This window comes from Triticum dicoccoides, chromosome 1A (genome assembly GCF_002162155.2).
Source record: "Triticum dicoccoides isolate Atlit2015 ecotype Zavitan chromosome 1A, WEW_v2.0, whole genome shotgun sequence".
Lineage (NCBI taxonomy): Eukaryota > Viridiplantae > Streptophyta > Magnoliopsida > Poales > Poaceae > Triticum > Triticum dicoccoides.
The window spans coordinates 538,926,884-538,936,666 of NC_041380.1; the positions used below are offsets into that span (position 1 = coordinate 538,926,884).

At 49.0% G+C, this 9,783-nt stretch overlaps 1 long non-coding RNA gene across 1 annotated transcript; it reads left to right on the forward strand.

The window, feature by feature from the left end:
- Positions 1-2,066, forward strand: LOC119287141. The gene is made up of 2 exons (XR_005140754.1): positions 1-448; positions 1,810-2,066. It is a non-coding gene; the product is annotated as an uncharacterized LOC119287141 (long non-coding RNA).
- The last annotated feature ends 7,717 nt before the right edge of the window (positions 2,067-9,783 follow it).

Below are 9,783 nucleotides of genomic sequence, written 5' to 3' on the forward strand. Positions count from 1 at the left end.
AGACGATGCCACCCACGCACCATCGATGCCCTGCAGCTGACTGCTTCGGCGTTCTTCCACGCGAGCGAGCAGAGGCACCCCATGGCGCCTCCTCCTCTCCTTCTCTTGGCGCGCGAAGACCTCGACGGAGCCACCTCCATCGCGTCATCGATCTGGCCGCCGCCTCACCTGCGGCTCGATCTTATCTGGGAGAGATGGTGAGGGGTGGGGGTGGCGGAGTAAGGGGAGCCGGAGAGGAAGATCCGGTGCAGGACTCCCACGCTGCAGACTTGAGGCACCCAACCACGGCCACGTCGACGACTCTGCCTCCTGAAGGATGACATCCACCACCTCCCTCCCTGCCGCCCAGAAGTGACGAGGTTGCCGCCTCTCGGCAACTTTCTGTGCTCTCGCAGAAATTCCCCTTCAGATAGTGGAGCGCCGTCGCTCCCATAGTCTTCAGCATCAGGTTGGTGTCTGCACCTTTGCTTCAAAATTGTGTCATGCCAGCCAGTTCATGCAAAGTTAATCTGACGTTCCCTCTTGCATTATATTGGTCTCAAAAGCACATGTGTTGTATCATAAAGGATTACTGATCCATACCATTATGATTATTTCAGTGTCATCACAGATCCGTTCTCTTTTTCATGAAGTTGGCTGGGTGCTTTGGCCACATGACAACTTCCATTTGAAATATAAAATATATAAATCAGTGAAGTTGATGTCATACAACTCATGTTTCGTCACTGTACGAACAAACTTTGAGATCTATATTGCCATCCCAACAGATCAAGACATGGATTACATATTAAAAGTGCATCAATGTTTTGTCGTTTAACACCATGTGTGGATATATCATTGACAACCAATGGTTTTTTATGCTTGAAAAATACTTCATCGCTGCAATATGATGGTAAGATATGTTTTGTTTTCCTCTAGAGAAACTTCATAACTCAAAAACGGTTTTATTTTTGCAGCATTGTAGAGTTCTTTTGAGCATATGCGATTCCAAATCATATTCTGATTTTTCATTCACAATGCTTTCTTCATTCCCATTATCTTGACCTTCATGGTAATAATTTCCACCTAAATCTAGCAAATAATCACCGGTTATGTATAGTTCAATATTTGTGCATCACCACTTGTAAAGGGTTCAGTATATCAATTCGTTGAAGTTTGTTGCTATATTCATATGTACATTTCTATCAAATGTACATGATTTCATTTTTATTGGTGGTCTAGATTCATTGGATTATTCTATTTTTTGGTCAATTTGATTGTGGGAATGACCCAAAATTTGTCAAAGGAGCAATGGAGTGGGTGCTCAAATCTTCATCTTTCGGCTGCTTTAAAATGATTCGGCATCTGCAAGTAATGTTCCCTTCTTATGTGAGTAAGGTGGGGCAAAATCTTCATGAAATACTGTAGAGAACTAGGACATTACCAATCTAGGTGCCATCAGCTTTGTGACCATGTTTATTTCTCTGACTTAAAATTTTGTTGCCTTTTACTTGTGGTCTGGCAAGGGATTTTTTATGTACCATCTCATGGTGGTATTTTTTTTTCTTCTAACTGTATAATTCATCTATGCTGAGAATACATGCACAAATAAAGTGGGTTATGTTCTTGCCCCGTTCTGCTACTTGATGCATCTGTCTATTTTCCTCCCATGTCATAATTGTCGTGCGATCAATCTTTTTGTTTGGAATACTAATATATCTATTGCTTTTTTTTATCTTTTTGTTGATCTATTCATCCAAAAATATATCTATTGCTATTTTGTACAACCATGAGCTTCCTTATTGATATATATTGTTACTAATCCCGCAGGGCTCCTGATTCCATGGCGTGCCTTAGTCTTTTGGCGGGCATATTTAAAGTTGAGGGATCTTTTATTCCATTTCAATTTTCTTTGGAAATCTTCTGCCGGCTCAAGTGCTCATGTCAAGGAATATAGCTGTATTTTTCTTGGATTTTTCATTTGCCTTGCAATGCTAATGGAGAAAAGGCAACAAAAACTATTCGAGGGAGAGATTGTTAACGAATAGATCAACAAACTATTTGTCATGGAAATTGCTATTTGGAGACCTGGTGCATTTTGAAAGTATGTAACGACCAAGTCTTTGATTGTGTACTTCCAAACTTTGGTTGGTGCAGGATTCCCGTTGTTAGCAGTAGCACCTACACATAGAACTGTACTGGAGAGTGAAAAGTAATTTGCTCTTTCCCCATTAACTCATAACATTATTCCATGTGATTGAAAGAGTGATCTGATCATCAAAATTATCATTTTACATGATCATCAAAGTTTATCCATACATTCCCGCAGCAACGCGCGGGGAATCATCTAGTTGCTATATATAGTCCAACCCCTAGACCCAAACCCTAAAATTTAGGAGCCTTGTCCCATCGAGCCGCCGCCACTCATCCTGTCTCTTCCTCCTCGGGATCCTCCCCGATCCAAAATCCCTTTCTCGTTTTCAGATCCACCCATCCACCAGCCCCGAGCCGCCACCGCGTCGTCCTTCGTCCTCGCAGCCGTCTTCGCCTTTGACCACAGGAGCTTCCCCCGAGCGGGAACGCTCGCGCCCAAGGCCCAGCTGGTCCAAGCTCCTCCGCCTGCAGCACCGGGGTAGCAGGGCCGCCCTTTTCCTCACCTCACATCGCGCCCTCGTCGGTGACCATGAAGGAACATCGCCGCCACTCCGATCTGTTGCTGCGCCGTCGCTGTCGCCGGGGAACGCCGGTTCCATCCATCCCCGTCTGCTGCTAGCCCCGCCTCTGCTTCGAGTCTCCCCGAGCTCCTTCTTCCCCGAGCAACACCCGTCCCGGACGCATCTGGATTGAACCGCCCGATCTCCTGCGCCTCCCGTCATCTGAGAGCACGAGATCCTTTACCCGAGCACCCGCGCTGAAGATGCCCAGCGCCCACCCCAAAAGGCAGCAGCGCCCGAGCGCGCCTCCACCTCGCGATCCCGCTGCCCCCACTGAACCTCGTCGCCGGCAAGCCACCAGCAGGACCTCGTCAAGCCCGCGCCAAGTCTGCCTCGTCGCCTTCTGTTCGTCGCCACCAACCGGAGCTCCGGCGAGCCCTCGTTGTACTTTGCCGGGGCCTCGCTGTCGGCAGGTCGACTGAAGCCGCCTCCCTTCCCTCGAGTCCGTCCAGCTCCGCCATCCGCCGTGGGCGTGGAGCTCGTCGGCGTCGTCTTCGTGCCGTCCCAGACCCGTCGCCGTTTGCCTCCTCGTAGCCGCCAGAGCCGCACCTCCCTGTGCCCTTCATCCCTCGCCGCGCCGCTCCTCTGTTTTGATCGAGCAGAGGAGGACGAGCAGCGCCCGTGCCCGTTGACCACGTCGCCCCGAGCCGGCCCTTCTCTGTTCTCGGGCCACAAGCGCGCTTCAGGCCCAGCCGCAAGCCCCGCGGCCCAGCTTCCTCCTCCACCCACCGGGCCAAGCCCATGGGTGAGCTGACCCCAGGGCCCCTTCCTTTTTTTTCTTTTTCCAACTGATGGGCCAGTTCAGTTTTAGTCCATGGTCATTTTTTCCCTTGGACGTTTTGCTAAATTTTCCTGAACATGCATATTACAGAAATGCCATTTTTCTTGCATTGCTCATAATTAAATAACCGTGCACCGGATTAAAATGATCTCTATATGTAATTTGACTAGATTTTCATCTAGTTTCATAATATGCAATTTTCAACCATGTTTAAAATGATTAAATTGCTGTTTGTTTAAGTTTTGCTTAATAGCATGCTAAAATGATTTAATTCATAACTAATTAACCGTAGCTCCTAATTTAATAAACTTTATATGTAAATGGGGTGGAAAAATTCCTAGTTTAACTTGGTGGCATCACTTTGCATGTTTGACAACTCTAAAATTGTGTTTAGGGAAGAACAGTACCAAACCTTAAAATATGCACATGAGGAGTTTCCGGACTTGTTGTTTGTTGTTCCGGCCTCATTTAAACTTGCCTAGATAGGTAGTTTTATTTTGCTTCACCTCTTGCCATGCTAACAACATTTAATATTGTTGGGTACATAAACAAGATCGAACTAAATAACTTGATTGTGGTGTTTCGTCAATATGCAACGGAGTTGCATATTGAGCTCCACTTAATTTGTAGGGTTGTTTGCGCACTTTGCCATGCCATGCTTCTTTAAACCGGACATGCATCATACTCGGTTGTGCATCTTGCCATGCTTATGTGGTGGTTGTTTACTATGTTGTTTGCTTTCTTTCCGGTGTTGCTTCTTCGGGTTGGTTCCGATAACGTCGCGTTTGTGAGGATTCGTTCGTCTACGCCCGTTTGTCTTCTTCAGGGACTCATTCTTCTTCCTTGCGGGATTTCAGGCAAGATGACCGAGGGAGTCCTGGATTAGGGGGTGTTCGGGTAGCCGGACTATACCTTCAGTCGGACTCCAGGACTATGAAGATACAAGATTGAAGACTTCGTCCCGTGTCCGGATGGGACTTTCCTTGGCGTGGAAGGCAAGCTTGGCGATGCGGATATTCAAGATCTCCTACCATTGTAACCGACTTTGTGTAACCCTAACCCTTTCCGGTGTCTATATAAACCGGAGGGTTTTAGTCCGTAGGACAACTTCATCATACAACAATCATACCATAGGCTAGCTTCTAGGGTTTAGCCTCCTTGATCTCGTGTTAGATCCACTCTTGTACTACCCATATCATCAATATCAATCAAGCAGGACGTAGGGTTTTACCTCCATCAAGAGGGCCCGAACCTGGGTAAAACATCGTGTTCCTTGCCTCCTGTTACCATCCGGCCTAGACGCACAGTTCGGGACCCCCTACCCGAGATCCGCCGGTTTTGACACCGACATTGGTGCTTTCATTGAGAGTTCCTCTGTGCCGTCGCAATCAGGAAGGATGCCTCTTCCCGTCTTTAAAGACGGCACCGTTACTAAGGGAGCCTTGGCTGTCGGCCAAACTCTCCGGCTAGGCGGTTTTCTCATGACCGCCTGTTCGGCCGTTGCGCCGACGGTGACCTCTCGGGTCATCAAAAGCAATCTTCACGTCAGCTCGGAACTCGTCAAGCAGTTAGATCCAATGGAGCTCTCTTCCGTAAACGAGCTCTTGGATCGCATCGCCGCCTTGGGGGTCACTACGGATTATGACCAAGTTGGGCTTAAACCCGATCTAAGAGAAATTAGTTCTCCCCAAGTCACCCATCACGTTGCCGTGGTAGAGGCACAATGCGGCGACCCTTCATCTATCTTAAGGACTAGCTATGTCCGGATTCCCGATCCCTCCAAGCCGGATACCCACGGAGGGGAGGATGTAACTCAAGACCTGAACTTAGAATCAGGCAACGGGCTAGATTCACTGGACAACATCCAAGAATCCAAACTTCAGAGTTCGGAAACTTCTTGGCCTCTGAGTCTTAGATTGGGTGAAGTTCCGGATTTAATTCCACCCACCCACTCGAACATAAGCGATCTATCCCAAATCAGGCAAAAGCCTGAAGAAACAGTACGTCATTACTGGGCAAGGTTCCTCCTGGTTATGAACAGGATAAAGGACGACCGCGAGGAAGACGCAATCTCAATCTTCTGCAATAATTGCACAGACAAGGGAATCCTCAACGCCACAGGTCGTCGTGATCTTACACGCTTCGCTGACTTGGCGACCATAGTACAAAAGTACTGTGCGATGGAAAGCGCCCGGAAAACCGAAACTAAATTTTGGGACAATCCGGCCCTGAATAGAAACCTCGTCCGAAATAAAAGGGTGCATCATCATCAGACACCCGGGTTAAAAACCAAAAAACCAAAACCCTCTACAGGGCGTGGAACCGTACTAGAAGGATGGCTTAATGGACCCTGTAAAATTCATAGTACAGAGGACGCCACACCAACTCATAGCCTTAGAGCATGTTGGATACTCTGGCAGGTGGCCAAAAGGGGCGAAGATCTCCTAATTCCGGAGGCTGCAGAAAGCCACCTCAGGGACTCCAGTACAGTCTTAACAGTCTTCGAGACTTTCGCATCAAATAATATGCGAAAAAGAACACTTCGCAGCCTCGCCGAAGTCTATCAAGTAGCAACAATAAACCCATGGAGTGACACAGCTATTACTTTTAATGCCAGTGATGAACCTAAATTCTGAACAGCTCGAGCACCAGCCTCATTGGTACTCAGTCCTATAGTGGACGGCTTTCGCCTCACCAAGGTACTCATGGACGGAGGCAGCGGATTGAACCTCATTTATGAGGAAACCCTTCAAAAAATGGAAATAGACTGGAAGCGCATTGAGCGAAGCAGCACAACCTTTAGAGGAATAATCCCCAGTCGGGAAGCATGCTGTACAGGAAAAATCACACTAGATGTGGTGTTCGGCAGGCCGGATAATTATAGGTCTGAAGAGGTCACATTCCAAGTGGCCCCGTTCAGTAGCGGACACCACGCTCTGCTGGGGCGGGAAGCGTTTACAATCTTCCAAGCAATACCCATTACGGGTACATGAAGCTCAAGATGCCCGGGCCGAACGGAATCATCACTCTCGCTAGTGATCCGGACATAGCACTCCGCGCCGAAAACAAGACAGCCGCATTGGCCCTTGAGGCACTGTCCGAAGCCCTAGCGGCTGAGGAACTGACTACGCTGCGCTCCGCGGTAAACAGGGACGATGTGATACTCGACAAAAGATCCAAGTCCACCTCCTTTAAACCAGCGGATGAAATAGTCAAATTCCAGGTCCATCCAACGGACCCCAATAAAATAGCTTCCATCGGGGCACGATTAAACCCCGATGTAGACGCCGCACTGCGAGAATTCCTATGGGAGAACTGGGACATTTTTGCCTGGCACCCTTCAGACATGCCAGGAATCCCACGCAGGCTGGCCGAACATAGCTTAAATATCCTAAAAGGATTCAAACCTGTCAAACAAGCCCTTCGGCGTTTCTCTGAGCCCAAGAGACAGGCAATGGGAGAGGAGCTAGCCAAACTATTGGAGGCCGGATTCATCAGAGATATAAAACATCCGGACTGGCTAGCAAACTTGGTGATGGTACCAAAGAAGGACAAATCCTGGCGCCTGCGCGTCGACTTCAAAGACCTTAACAAGGCTTGCCCAAAGGATCCCTTCCCCCTCCCCCGCATCGATCAAATTATCGACGCCACTGCAGGACACGATTCGTTGTGCTTCCTCGACGCATACTCCGGTTACCATCAAATCAAGATGGCTGAGTCAGACCAAGCCGCAACGGCATTCATCACCCCATACAGCCCATTATGCTTCAACACAATGCCTTTCGGGCTCAAAAACGCCGGCGCAACATATCAGCGCATGATTCAGACACGTCTGGCAAACCAGATCGGCAAAACAGTAGAGGCATACGTGGATGATGTGGTCGTAAAAACAAGACATGTCGAATCCCTAGTAGACGACTTGAGGCTTACATTTGACAACCTCCGAGCATATGACATCATGCTAAATCCGGAAAAATGCGTTTTCGGCGTTCTAGCCGGAAAGTTCTTGGGCTTCATTGTATCCGGTAGAGGAATCGAAGCAAATCCAGCCAAGATCCGAGCTTTGTCACAATTGGATATCCCAAAGGACCTCAAACAAATACAAAAATTAACCGGATGCGTGGCGGCTCTAAGCCGCTTTATCTCCCGCTTGGGAGAAAAGGCGCTACCCCTCTATCGCCTCCTTCAGTGCACCGAACACTTCGAGTGGACGGATGCCGCCACGGCTGGACTCGAGGAAATAAAAGCCATATTGGCAACAAACCCTGTCCTGGCCACGCCAAACATCGCGAACCAATGCTATTGTACATTGCAGCAACCCATCAAGTTGTCAGCGCAGTACTCGTCGTCGAGCGGGAAACGGACGGACACAAATTCCCCCTTCAAAAGCCGGTTTACTATGTGTCCACTGTCCTTACCCCATGCAAATCATGGTACCCACATTATCAAAAGATTGCATATGCGGTATTCATGGCATCCCGGAAGCTACGACACTACTTTCAAGAGTGTTCAATCACAGTAGCATCGGAAGTACCACTCAACGATATTATAAACAACCGTGACGCAACGGGCCGGATTGCAAAATGGGCCATTGAGCTCCTCCCGTTCAACATAACTTATAGGCCACGGCGAGCTATCAAGTCGCAAGTTTTGGCCGACTTCGTCACAGAATGGACGGAGGCCGAACTCCCTAAAGAGTACGACACATATTCAAACTGGATCATGCACTTCGACGGTTCCAAAATGTTGGCCGGACTAGGGGCTGGCATCGCTTTGGCGTCCCCCACAGGAGACACAGTTCAATATGTACTCCAGATTATGTACATGGACTCCAACAATGCAGCCGAATATGAGGCCCTTTTACATGGTCTCCGGATGGCAGTATCCATCGGCATTCAACGCCTAGAGGTGCACGGGATTCGAACCTCACGATATCCCAAATATGGAGACTTCGATGCCAAGGATCCAAAAATGGCAGCTTACCGCAACGCCATCCTCAAAATGTCAGCTCGGTTTGAGGGGCTCGAATTTCACCATATAGCCCGAGAAAACAATCAGGCGGCAGACGTCCTGGCATGCATCAGCGCAAAACGTGATGCGGTCCACCCCAACATCTTCCTGGAAAGGCTGCTCAAGCCATCCGTAGTATGGGAAGGGGAACATGGCAATATTAGCCCGGACCCAACCGCACTGTCCGACGCCGAACAATCTGACATAATCGGAGGCTCTGCCAATGAAATCACAACCTCAGCCCACGTACTAATGGCCGTTATCGCCCCGTGGACAGAACCATTCCTAGCCTACCTTACTAGGCAGGAACTCCCAGAGGACCAAAACGAGGCACGTTGTATAGTGCGGCGATCTAAAGCCTATAAAGTCCATGAGGGAGAACTTTATAAGAAAAGCACTACCGGAGTCCTTCAAAGATGTATCTCCGAAGAGGAAGGGCAGAACCTGCTAGCTGAAATTCATGCCGGACTCGGTGGCCATCACGCCGCAGCCCGGTCCCTTCTAAGCAAGGCTTTCCATACAAGCTTTTATTGGCCAACAGCCCGGGCGGACGCTCAGGACTTTGTCCAAAAATGCGTCGGTTGCTAGCTTTTTGCAAACCAAAGCCATATGCCACCCACCGCCCTCCAAACTATCCCCATCACTTGGCCTTTCGCGGTCTGGGGGCTTGACATGGTGGGACCCCTTAAAGGCGGAACCCACAAGAAAAAATACTTACTGGTCATGGTGGATAAGTTCACCAAATGGATAGAAGCCAAGCCTGTTAAGATGGCCGAATCCGGACCTGTGATAGACTTTATATCTGGGGTCGTACACTGTTATGGCGTCCCCCACAGCATCATCACCGATAACGGCACGAACTTTACGGCCGATGAGGTAAAACTCTGGTGCAAAAACATGGGCATCAAGCTCGATTATGCTTCCATCTATCACCCACAAACTAACGGTCAGGTCGAACGTGCAAATGGTCTCATCATGAGCGGCATCAAACCCAGATTAGTGCGGTCCCTCAAGGAATCTAACACGCACTGGGTAGAGGAGCTCGACTCCGTACTCCGGGGGCTGCGGACCACACCGAATCGCACCACCGGATACACACCATTTTTTATGGTGTACGACGCAGAGGCAGTCTTGCCCTGCGACATAATTCATGACTCACCTCAAGTGCGCATGTACGAAGAAAGGGAAGCCGAGCTCGATCGGCAGGACAGTTTGGACGCCTTAGAGGAGGAGCGCGACGTGGCAAAAGCCCGTTCTGCATTCTATCAACAGCAGGCTCGAAGATATCAAAGCAGAGAA